The sequence below is a fragment of the Hyla sarda genome, chromosome 3, assembly GCF_029499605.1.
Source record: "Hyla sarda isolate aHylSar1 chromosome 3, aHylSar1.hap1, whole genome shotgun sequence".
In the NCBI taxonomy this organism is placed as follows: domain Eukaryota; kingdom Metazoa; phylum Chordata; class Amphibia; order Anura; family Hylidae; genus Hyla; species Hyla sarda.
Window position 1 is genome coordinate 306,063,624 of NC_079191.1, and position 13,284 is coordinate 306,076,907.

The following is a 13,284-nucleotide window of genomic DNA, read 5'->3' on the forward strand; positions in this document are numbered from 1 at the left end:
AACAATAGCGTCTCTCGATTCTGTATGTCCGTACTGGGTATAAGCATACATTTCCTATTTTCCGATAGGCCGTGTTAGAATCTCCCCCTACCAGAATGGCTGGCTACATGTCTTTCAGACTGGTGTCCCTTAAGTGTCTGAAGAAGGAATACTGGGAGTCCTTTGGCGCATTAACATTATATAGGCTTAATCTACCCACAGCAGAGTCACAGCAGAGTCTGACCCAGCCCAGAAACGCAACGCGGGAGGAAGAGTGCGTAGAAAGGAAAAAACTTGTTGAGTCTGGAAGCATTCTGAGTCTGGAGGATGGTAACGAGATCGGAAATCGTCCAGGGTGAGAAGGCCACCTAGGACCAGAAAAGCATAATAAGTAGTAAGTTTCTCAGAGGACTACCAGGTGAAATCAGAAGAGAAAAGGGCAGAAGGGAAATTGGGGTTACCAAGAAGAGGGGTAAGAGGCGAGGGAGGGGACTGAAGTCGGAAGCGGAACAAGACCAGCCGCCACAGGGAGAGGGACTACAAGGTGAGTAAGGCAGAAGAAGGAACATAACGAGAGACAGGTTGTAGAGAACACATAAGAGAAGAAAATACATAAGGATGAAGCATAAGGGATTTCAATCGCACCCATACCGGAGCCTCAGAACGTGTTAAAAACCATGCCATTTGAGCCAATCGGGGTGAGTAAAAATGCTTCAGAAAGTTGGGGACAGACAGACCACCCAGACTTTAGTGATAGAGCATAATGGTAGAAGGGATACATGGGCATTTCTGGCGACATATGAACGTGAAGACATCAGATTGCAGTTTCCTAAGATCAGACGCTGGCACCGGGATCGGCAGAGTCCAAAACAAATAGAACAATCTCGGTAAGAGCACCATTTTCACCGTAGCCACCCTGCCGATCCAGGAGAGATGTGGAACATCCCAAGAGCGCATATCCGATCGGAGGGAACAATACAATGGTAAATTATTAGCAGAGTAGAGTTGAGAGATAGAGGGAGTCAGAGATAAACCTAGGTAAGATAGAGTAGGTGCAGGGTCAGGGAAATCAAAATTAAGGCAGATCAGCTTTTGAGAGGGGTGGGAGACATTGCAGAATAGAGTTTCGGATTTGGAAGTATTGACAGTTAGTCCAGAAAAGTAAGAGAAGTCAGATAGAAGGCAAAAGAGATTAGGAAGAGAAGTCAAGGGATGAGAAAGAGAAAGAAGAATATTGTCAGCAAATAGACTGACTTTATAATACACAGATCCAATCAGGGCACCAGAGATATCGGGAGAAGAGCGCACCAGGGGTTCCATAGCCAATGCAAATAAGGCAGGAGACAAAGGACACCCGTGGCGAGTCCCTCTCAAAATGTGTATGGGATGAGGAGAACAGGTAGGTAGTTTAAGATAGGCAGAAGGGTGGGAGTATAGTAAGCGGAGAATATGGACAAAGGGACCCTGAAAACCAAATCGGGCTAAAACAGCATGTAAGTAAGGCCAGGATACACTATCAAATGCCTTAGTTATATCAAGTGCTAAAAGCATTAGGGGAGGGATGGAGGAGATATTAGCCCATTGAATGACATTGAGGACCCGCCTAATATTGTCCGATGCCTGCCTACCAGGTATAAAATCCATCTGGTCCGCATGGACCAGCCTAGGGAGGAACAAGTTTAGTCTGTGCGCCAGAATAGAGGTAAGTATCTTAGTGTCAATGTTAATGAGAGATATGGGGTGGTAGTTAGAGATAACGGAGGGATCCTTTACGGGGTTTAGGTATAACAGTGATCAGGGCATCCAGAAATTCAGAAGGAAGGGAAGAGGCATGAAAAAGGTAGTTATACAGGGAGACTAGGTGGGGTGTAAGAATGACGGAAATTTTCTTATAATAGGAGGCGGACAGGCCATCATGCCCAGGGGCCTTACCCAGTTTTAGGCCAGCAATAGTAGAAAAAACTTCTTCTAAAGAGATGGGAGCATTAAGGGAGGCACTATTGTCCGGGTTAAGAGAGGGCAGAGGAATAGAGCGGTGCGAGAGCCAGGGTGCACCCAAACACTATGTACATAGTTAAGATGCTGTTTTTGTTTAAGCCCTTAAAGACCAGGCCATTTTTCACTGTAGGACCAGAGCGTTTTTTGCACATCTGACCACTTTCACTTTAAGCATTAATAACTCTGGGATGCTTTTACCTTTCATTCTGATTCTGAGATTTTTTCGTGACATATTCTACTTTATGTTAGTGGTAAAATTTTGTCGATACTTGTATCATTTCTTGGTGAAACATTCCAACATTTTTTTTTTTTTATAATATATTTTTATTAACCATTTTGCAAAACAAAATAACATTATAATCATACAAAAAGTGACAGTATAATAAATTGTTCTAAGAGTAGCAATAATAAAGAACCAAACAATCCCCTTCCTTCACCCCTCGACTCCCGTGGGAGTCTATTTGTCATCTAGATTCAGTGATCCATCAGCTCCTAGCTGTCCGGAAGCTGTAGCGCTCCCAAAGTGCCCTTTAGGAGCTCCAAAATATACCACTCTGTGTGTCTGAAGGGTCTAACTATGTCAGCTATCCCCTGGGAATCAAAGTGTGTTACAATAAAGGACTTCCATTTAGAGAAGAACTTCTTTGTTCCTGAGTTGCGATGGCGTTCTGCATCTAAACGGTCTACTCCCATATAAACCTTCAATTGGGTTATCAATAAGCTTAAGTCTGGAATCAGCTGTTCCAACCACCTCAAAAAGAGACACCGCAAAGCCACCAATAGCACTACATGAATGATATGCGGTATATGTCTACCCTCCCCCCCCCCCCCTCCCTCCGGTGGCCTAAATTGGTGAAAGAGCAGGGCCTGAGGTGTGAAAGGGAGAGTAACCCTCCACTTATCATGTATATAAGTACATACCATCCGCCAGTAGTCAGCCGTGTCCGGACAACTCCAAACTCCATGATATAGATTAGTCAAGGGTGTGGTACATTTGGGACAACTCGTGAGTCTATCAGGAAATGTGGGTGAGGGCAGGATATTAAATCCGTAAAGAGCTGCGTGAGATAATTTGTAATAAGTCTCCCTCCATCTCTCGTTGATGATGTGTTTGCGCACTAAACCCCAACCCGACAAAATTATATTGTGTATATTCGTGTCCCCCGTCCAGCGTTCCCATGTGGGGAACAGTTTCTGCGGGTCCAGTTTAAGAAGTCTATTCCGAAAAGAGGAGTAGAGCGAAGAAATAGACGCTCTCCTCGGCTCCAGGCCAATAACATGGTCAAGGGGGTGATCGACAGCTTCCCCTGATAGATCTCTCAACCTGGACAAGCAGAAGGAGTACAGTTGGTTGGCATAGAGTAAATGTGACTGGGGTAAACCAAAGGTCCTTAAGATATCCCCGGGTGAAAGCCATTGTGCGTTGTTCTTGTCGATAAGGTGACTCGCCGTCAGTACCCCCCCTAGATTCCCAAAGTCGTAACCAGTGAGAGGTGACACAGTGGGGCAGTTCGGGGTGGCCCCTAAAGGGCATGTGTTTAGAAATGAGAAAGGGAAGGCGATATAGCTTGCGCACTTCCCTCCAAGCCACTATGGTGTCCCGTAACAAGATAGAAGACTTGACCATTGGAGGCAACTTAGCATACGATGTGTGAAGTAACGCACTCAGAGACCAAGGTGCCGCCAATGCTCGTTCTACCAATATATTAGAGTAATAGGTTGTGCCATGCAGCCAGTCCCTTACATGCCGGAATAAGCACGCCAAATTGTATCCCCTCACATTCGGGAAGTTGACTCCCCCCTCCGCCTTGCTCAGCATGAGTTTTTGTAGGGCAATTCGTGGGCGTTTCCCCTGCCATAGAAAGCGGGTAAAATCAGCATTAAGTTGACGAATATCAACATGTCGCAAAAGTATAGGCAGCGTTTGGAGAGGGTATAGGAGGCGAGGAAAGCTAATCATCTTGACAAGGTGACAACGTCCCAGAAAAGATAGTGGTAAATTTTCCCAGCGTTTTAGTTCCAATGAAATCTTCTTAAGAATGGGGGCGTAATTTAATTTATAGATGGTGTCTGACGTGTGCCCTATGCGGATCCCCAGATAGGTGATATGAGACATTGTTACTGTCACCCCCAAGTCTCCCGTGGAGAGTAAGTTTCTAGGAGTCCCAGTACCCAGAGGTAACAGCATGCTTTTGCTTGCATTAACCCTATAACCCGTGAATTGACCTACTTCCGTTAGAAATTCCAATATTTTAACTATATCTCTCACAGGATTATTGAGATAAAGTAGGACATCGTCCGCAAACATGGAAAGTCGTAATTCCCTGGAGCCTACCATGATCCCCTCAAATACATCACCCGATAAAAGTGCTCGAGCCAGGGGCTCGATAGCTAAGTCAAACAATAAGGGGGATAATGGGCAGCCCTGTCTCGTGCCCCTCAACAGCGGGATAGGGGGAGATAAGAAGCCTGGGGTTGATACCTTGGCAGTTAGACCATCGTAAAGGCCGGATAAAAAGGAGCTAAATTTCCCACCGATCCCGAATTTAGATAAGACCAGTCCCAGCCAGTCCCAGCGAACATTGTCGAAAGCCTTCTCGGCATCAAGCGTCAGCAGTGAAAGCTGGGTGTCCGGCTGCGACTGACCCCGGATCCCATCCATCACCGCCAGCACCTTAACATTCCAACATTTTATGAAAAAACTGAACATTTAGCATTTTTCTTACTTTGAAGCTCTCTGCTTGTAAGGAAAATAGATATTCCAAATAAATTATATTTTGATTCACAAACACAATATGTCTACTTAATGTTTGCATCATAAAGTTGACATGTTTTTACTTTTGGAAGACATCAGAGGGCTTCAAAGTATAGCAGCAATTTTCCAATTTTTCACAAAATTTTCAAAATCAGAATTTTTCAGGGACCAGTTCAGGTTTGAAGTGGATTTGAGGGGCCTTCATATTAGAAATACCCCACAAATTACCACATTATAAAAACTGCACCCCTCAAAGTATTCAAAATGACATTCAGTAAGTGTGTTAACCCTTTAGGTGTTTCACAGGAATAGCAGCAAAGTGAAGGAGAAAATTCAAAATCTTCATTTTTTACACTCGCATGTTCTTGTAGACCCAGTTTTTGAATTTTTACAAGGGGTAAAAGGAAAAAAATTGTCTCAAAATTTGTAACCCAATTTCTCTCGAATAAGGAAATACCTCATATGTGTATGTCAAGTGTTCGGCGGGTGCACTAGAGGGCTCAGAAGGGAAGGAGCAACAATGGGATTTTGGAGAGTGAGTTTTTCTGAAATGGTTTTTGGGGGGCATGTCGCATGTCACTATGGTGCCAGGACAGCAAAAACCTCCCCACATGGCATACTATTTTGGAAACTACACCCCTTAAGGAACGTAACAAGGGGTTCAGTGAGCCTAAACACCCCCACAGGTGTTTGACAACTTTTCGTTAAAGCTGGATGTGTAAATGAAATTTTTCTTTTCACTAAAATGCTGGTTTTCCCCCAAATTTAACTTTTTTACAAGGGGAAGTAAGAGTAAATGCCCCCCAAAATTTGTAACCCCCATCTCTTCTGAGTATGGAAATACCCCATGTGTGGACGTCAAGTGCACTGCGGGCGCACTGCAGGGCCCTGAAGAGAAGGAGTCACATTTGGATTTTGGACAGCAAATTTTTTTGGGGGGGCATGTCACATTTTAGGAAGCCCCTATGGTGCCAGGACAGCAAAAACCTCCCCACATGGCATACTATTTTGGAAACTACACCTCTTAAGGAACGTAACAAGGGGTACAGTGAGCTTTAACGCCCCACAGGTGTTTGACGACTTTTCGTTAAAGTTGGATGTGTAAATTAATTTTTTTTTTCACTTAAATGCTGGTTTTCCCCCAAACTTTACTTTTTTACAAGGGGTAATAGGAGAAAATGCCCTCCAAAATTTGTAACCCCATCTCTTCTGAGTATGGAAATACCCCTTGTGTGGACGTCAAGTGCACTGCGGGCGCACTACAATGCTCAGAAGAAAAGGAGTCACATTTGTAAATTTTGCTGAAATGGGGGGGCATGTCGCATTTAGGAAGCCCCTATGGTGCCAGAACAGCAAAAAACCTCCCCACATGGCATACTATTTTGGAAACTACACTCCTCAAGGCACATAACAAGGGGTACAGTGAGTCTTAACACCCCACAGGTGTTTGATAAATGTTCATTAAGTGGGATGTGAAAAGGAAATATTTGATTTTTTTACACTAAAATGCTGGGGTTACCCCAAATTTTCCATTTTCACAAGTGGTAAAAGGAGAAAATGTCATCGTAAATTTGTAGATACATTAATTTGGAGTAAAGACATACCTCATATGTAAGCAGCTCTGAGGGTGCACACCAGGTTTTGGAGGAGCAGGAGGACAGTCAGGGTCCTTGAGCTTTTATATTGCTGCCTATGGAGCCAGAACAGCAGGACCCCCCCTCAAGGGGCATTACATGGGGTAAATAACTGGGGTACACTAAATAACTAAAATGGGGTACAGTGGGACATAAAATTATAAAACAGATTATGTTCCCAGAATGATGACTCAGAGCATAGCCAAAACTAAAAAATATGCCCACCCCAAACCCTATGCTCTGAATCATCATTCTGGGAATGTGACGTGTGTGGCCGTCCCTAACCTGTTGCCTCAAATGCACACCCGCTCAGGTGGAGAGAGAGTGCTGCGCATTTGAGGCAACATAAAAAAGTCTCCGATGATAGTAACTCAGTGACCCATGACCCATTTTTGGAAAAAATACCCCAGAGGTCTTATCAGGTTTTTTTTTTTTTTTTTTTTTTTTTATAAAATAGTTTTTTGGACAACTTAGTGGTTTTATGGGGTTGAAATTTGCAATGTACTCTGAACTTGGTACATTGGGGTCAAATTATGGAAAATTAAAATGAAAAGGGAAAATGTAGGACTGCATGGAAGTGTGATACTCCCTGAAGCAGTTTTTAATGCAGAGGCCCGGATGATCGGGCAAGTGTCACATTGAGTGGTGGTGTCCTTCCGAATCCCCCTCCTCTAATACACTCTGCATCTTTTCTGGGTTCGTCCCTTCTTTCCAGTGTGGGGGACTTCACCTGAAAAGTGTTGGCCTGGGACGATCCTGGCACCTATTACTTCAGTTCCTTCTGAACTCCGGTGTGCTCTTTCCAGGTCGCCAAAGATCAGGACCTTTAGGACTTCTTCTTGGAACTGAAGGTTTGTCCCTGTGTTGCCAGCGTTTTGGTACAGTACAAAAGAGTTGTACATGGCAACCTGTACCATGTAGACCGCAACTTTTTTTGAACCATACACAAGTTTTCCGCATGGCCATGTATGGCTTGAGGACTTGATCAGAGAGATCAACTCCCCCCATATACCGATTGTAGTCCAGAATACAATCGGGCTTGAGGACCGCTGTTGTGGTACCTCGCACCGGGACAGGTGAGCTGCCGTTACCATGAATAGTGGTCAGCATAAGGACATGCCTCTTATCCTTATACCTGACCAGCAACAGGTTTTCATGGGTAAGGGCAGGGGACTCACCCTTGGGCAAAGGTGTCTGCAGAGAATTTAGAGGGAGGCCTCTCTGGTTTTTCCGCACACCCAGAGTGGGGGAACAATCTGGGGGTTCAATATGGGAATCTCGTCCCTCATACACTCTAAACTTGTAAGTGTACGAGGAGGTATTCTCACAAAGTTTATAGAGCTTCACGCCATACCGCATCCGCTTCGAGGGAATATACTGGCGGAAGATGAGTCTCCCCTTAAAACTGATAAGAGACTCATTGACCGAGAGCTCCCTGAGGGGTACGTAGGCCTCTAAAAATTTGGCCCCAAAGTGATGGGTGACCGGCCTCACTTTGTAAAGCTGGTCATAGGTGGGTGTGTGTGGGGGGGCAGGGGAGTATGTAGTGTGTGTTTGGTGTGACTGTATTATATAACGGTGTGTAATTAAAAATCACACACCGTTATATGGGGTAAAAAAAAAAAAAAAAAAAAAAAGCTGCTGCGGCCCCAAAAAAAAGGGGGGGGGGGGGGCAAATCGCTGCCCCCTGAACCCCTAATAGGGCCAAGGACACACTGAAAAAACTGCAGAGGACCCTTGGGGACCCTACCTTTCCCTGGGCTGGATTCTTTCCCTGTTCTATGGGGGCTTCTGATCTCCTGAGGGGGCTCTGATCTCGGCAGAGGGGGGGTCCCCGGTGTCCTCCAGCAGCTCTGACCGCTGGCTGCCGCGGGAGCTGCAGGAGGATGCTGTTAACCCCTCCCCTGCCGGCTGCTATTGGCTGGCCAATCGTCCAGCCAATAGCAGCGATCCTGGGGGGGTGACTAAATCGCCACCTCCCAATAGATAAAGGAGGTGATTGGGGGTGTATCCTACACCCCCGATCACCTTGTATCTCCGGGTCAGCGGGTCACCCGTGACCCGCATCACCGGAATCGCAGTGAATCGCAAGTGTGAATTCACTTGCGATTTTCTGCGATCGCCGGCATGGGGGGAGTCTGATGATCCCCCTGCGCATTTGAGTGGGGTAACTGCTGATCGATATCAGCAGTCACCCCCGTTCGGTCCCCACCTGGCGCGCGGCAGGGACCGAAATTCCCACGGATGTACGCGTACGTCCTTGGTCCTTAACTACCAGGATGCTTAGACGTAGGATGATTTTTTTTCTACATACAGTTACACAGTTAGTACGATCGAAAAAAGACATATGTCCATCAAGTTCAACCAGGGAATTGAAGGGTAGGGGTGTGGCGCGATATTGGGGAAGGGATGAGATTTTATATTTCTTCATAAGCATTAATGTTATTTTGTTTCAGGAATGTATCTAATCCTGTTTTAAAGCTGTTAATATTTCCTGCTGTGACCAGTTCCTGAGGTAGACTGTTCCATAAGTTCACAGTTCTCAGTTGCCGTATCAGTTACCGTATATACTCAAGTATAAGCCGAGTTTTTCAGCACGATTTTTCGTGCTGAAAACACCCCCCTCGGCTTATACTCGAGTGAACTCTCCACCCGCAGTGGTCTTCAACCTGCGGACCTCCAGAGGTTTCAAAACTACAACTCCCAGCAAGCCCGGGCAGCCATCGGCTGTCCGGGCTTGCTGGGAGTTGTAGTTTTGAAACCTCCGAAGGTCCACAGGTTGAAGACCACTGCGGCCTTCGACATCATCCAGCCCCCTCTCACCCCCTTTAGTTCTGTACAGTACTTGCCTCCGCTCGGCGCTGGTCCGGTGCTGCAGGACTGTCCGGAGAGGAGGTGGTCAGGTGGGATAGTGGTTCCGGGCTGCTCTCTTCACCGGGGAGGCCTCTTCTAAGCGCTTCGGGCCCGAACCCAGAATAGTCACGTTGCCTTGACAACGACGCAGAGGTACGTTCATTGCCAACGTACTTCTGCGTCATCGTCCAAGCAACGCCTCTATTCCGGGCCCGAAGCGCGGAGAAGAGGTGCCCCCAGTGAAGATAGCAGCCCGGAACCACTATCCCACCGGACGACCTCCTCACCGGACAGCCCTGCAGCACCGGACCAGCGCCGGGGGGAGGCGAGTACTGTACAGAACTAAAGGGGGTGAGAGGGGGCTGGATGATGTCGAAGGCCACAGTGGTCTTCAACCTGCGGACCTCCAGAGGTTGCAAAACTACAACTCCCAGCAAGCCCGGACAGCCGATGGCTGCCCGGGCTTGCTGGGAGTTGTAGTTTTGAAACCTCTGGAGGTCCGCAGGTTGAAGACCACTGAGGGCGGATGATGACAAGAGGATGATGAAAGGGTGGTGTGGGATGATGACAAGAGGATGATGAAGGGGGGTGGGGATGATGACAAGGGGATGATGAAGGGGGGGTGTGGGATGATTACAAGGGGATGATGAAGGGGGGTGGGGATGATGACAAGGGGATGATGAAGGGGGGGGGGTGTGGGATGATGACAAGGGGATGATGACAGGTGATGATGATGAGGGTCTGGATGATGACAGGCGGTGATGATGATGAGGATGTTAATGACGGGTCTGGATGATGACAGGGGGGGATGATGTATTTCCCACCCTAGGCTTATACTCGAGTCAATAACTTTTCCTGGGATTTTGGGTTGAAATTAGGGGTCTCTGCTTATACTCGGGTCGGCTTATACTCGAGTATATACGGTATTTGTTTCTGATACATCCGTTTGTATTTTAATGGTCAATGTGTTTTGCATCATGGAAGAACCCTAACCCAGACAGACTGGTGTCCAAAACCAGGGTAGACCATGGTTTTGCACACGGGAGAAAAACGTCCAAGAAAAAAATTGTACACAACCAGATACATCTATTTGTGTATGTTTTTGTATGGGATGTCAATGAATATGTTTTTTCATAAGCTTGCATGCAGTTTTCCCACTCTATACTGTAAAAAATGTGATGTGAATGCACATTAAATGTCAAAAAACCCGGTGAATGGACTATAGCCAATCTATAGCCTGAAGTAGTGCAAAAGGCACGTAAGATACATGTAAATCAATATGAGAAAATTTTGAAAACTATGGGGGAGATTTATCAAAACCTGTGCAGAGGAAAAGTTGCCCAGCTGCCCATAGCAACCAATCAGATCACTTCTTTCATTTTGCAGAGGCCTTGTTAAAAATTAAAGAAGCAATCTGACTGGTTGCTATGGGCAACTGGGAAACTTTTCCTCTGGACAGGTTTTGATAAATCTCCCCTTATATGCCTTGCATTTACATTCTCTTTGCTGAAAGAATGCAAAAAACACAAGATAATAGAAAGCACCCCTTGAGATTCATATAAAAAAAGTACTGCTATATACCATGACACAAGGGAGAGCATCCAACAAAAAATATGAGGAAGAGAAAAGAAATAGTGTACAGTCTGTGAGTCTCCAAACACTACCGCAGAGAAGATCTTGTGAGAATGTCGTCTTTTCTGGGATGCTCTAGAGAAAGTGGCCATGTCTTCTGTAGTGCCCACGAGCAGGTATGCAGCCTCTAAAGAAAAATGAGTGGTTGAAGTGCCATCCCGGCCTCTCTGGGCCGCATGATATTGCTGGGTAAAGCGAATGTGCTTATTGGCCAAAGTCGAGCAGATCGGGGCAAATGCATTTCGCCTCTTGGAGACCACTGCTGAAAAATCAAACAAAAGGAGCTGCTGGCCCCGGAAGATAAGCAGAGTAGTGCGCTTCTTAAAGGAGCGAAGAATCAAGTATTTGTCTGCATGAGAGATGCTAAGTTTTCAATAAAGCTTCTGGGAATATTTTAAGTGTATGGGAAACATGGGAATCATTGGATGACCCTGCGGGGAAATCTATTGGTAAACTTGCCTCCCCTCCAGGTCTACAAGTGCTTCCGCCTGCCGCCAACTTGAGCGCCAAGCTCACGTCTGAGGGGAAGGAGAGGAGGGCTGTGATGCTGGTGTCACACAGCGAAAGACAATTTTTTCCATCAGAGAGTGAGCAGAGGCATCCTGTACCTGAGACAACTTTGTCACTTGCAAGCACAAAAACCGTTGCTACTGCCAAAAGGGGATCTTGAAAAAATTCATGCCTTCTTTCTAATTTGCAAAACTCAAAAGTTGTTGCTATTCCTAAAAAGGGAAAAATTTTGGTACGCATGGAAAAATCCATGCTGTCTTCCTCACTTGCAAGACTCAAAACACGTTGCTACGCCTAAAGAGGGATAATTTTTGGAGGGGCTGGAGAAATCTGTGCCATCTTTATCACTTGACAGACTAAAAACCTGTTGCTACCCCCAAAAAGGGATCATTTTTGGTACGCTTGGAAAAACCAACTGCTGTTTCTTATACCTTTGTGTGAATTTTAACACTTACAGGCATCTACCGACAACCAGAGATACTAAGTGGTGCTTAATTTTAGTGTAAAAATGCCATATAAATCTGCAAGTGCATTCAACAAGCTGTTAAATATCATAGGTTACCACAGTGTTTCCCAACCTTTTTCTGCTCAGGGGAACCCCGCGAAAAAAAAAAAAAAAAAAAAATCGCGGGGCACCCCTACCGAAGTTGACAAGCAAAAAAAAAAAAAAAAAGGCAATATCCAATATCTATTTATCAGTGGGTATGTAGAACATGGGTGACAGGGGGATGGACAGTGGTGACCAGGGTGGCCGTAAACAGGGATGACAGGAGGATGACAAGGGGGATGAAAGAGGGGTGACAAAGGGGTTAATAGGGGGTGGACACGGGTGACAGGTGGTAGACTGGTGTGTGAGGACAGGGGGTGGTGAACATGGGTGACACTGGTAGACTGGGGGGTGAACATGGGTGAGGGGGGATGGACATGGGTGAGGGGGGTGGACATGGGTGAGGGGGGGAGATGGACATGGGTGAGGGGGGGATGGACATGGGTGAGGGGGGATGGACATGGGTGAAGGGGGGGGATGGACATGGGTGAAGGGGGGGATGGACATGGGTGAAGGGGGGGATGGACATGGGTGAAGGGGGGGGATGGACATGGGTGAAGGGGGGGATGGACATGGGTGAAGGGGGGGATGGACATGGGTGAAGGGGGGGATGGACATGGGTAAGGGGGGGATGGACATGGGTAAGGGGGGGGAAGGACATGGGTGAGGGGGGGATGGACATGGGTGAGGGGGGGGATGGACATGGGTGAGGGGGGGGGTGGACATGGGTGAGGGGGGGGATGAACATGGCTGAGGGGGGGGGATGAACATGGGTGAGGGGGGGGGGATGGACATGGTACAGTACCTTAAGCAAGCCATTTTTCTTCCCCTCTCTGGCAGGGCAACGACTCAGGGTTCCGGCAAGGCACTCATTCACTGCGCCGCAAGGGAGAGGGGGACGCTGGTGCACGGGTCACTACACCGGCCCGGTGCAGCTTCCGCATACTTCCCCTCTCTGACAGGGCAATCACAGGGGAGCAGGGGAGGGGACGCTGGGGGATGCACGGACGGACGCACGCACAGCGCATACAAACTTCCCTCCCTCCTGCGGCGCCGAAGAGGGAAGTGCCGAACTGTGTGCAGCGGCACCCTGGTTGGGAATCACTGGGTTACCGCCTGTCGCCATAACTGATCCTTAAAACCACTTTAAAACTAGTTGAAAACATTCCTAGTAGTGTTATAAAGGGCTTTAGAGTTGTTGGACAGTGTTATAAACGTGTTTAGGGGCTTATTTCATTGCCGATTCAAGTAAAACCAAGCCAAATGGACCGATAATTTCGGAAAAGTTTGGCAAGCCCAGCTAGTCAAACTTTTCAAAACTTCGCTCATCTCTAATTGTAATGGGAATTTGTAATTTTTTTTGTGATATATACATA

At 46.8% G+C, this 13,284-nt stretch overlaps 1 protein-coding gene across 6 annotated transcripts in view; it reads right to left on the bottom strand.

The window, feature by feature from the left end:
* The window catches only part of ARID4B (AT-rich interaction domain 4B), a 424,644-nt gene that overhangs the window by 209,660 nt on the left and 201,700 nt on the right, over positions 1-13,284 (bottom strand). The gene's annotated exons all lie outside the window — the stretch shown is intronic.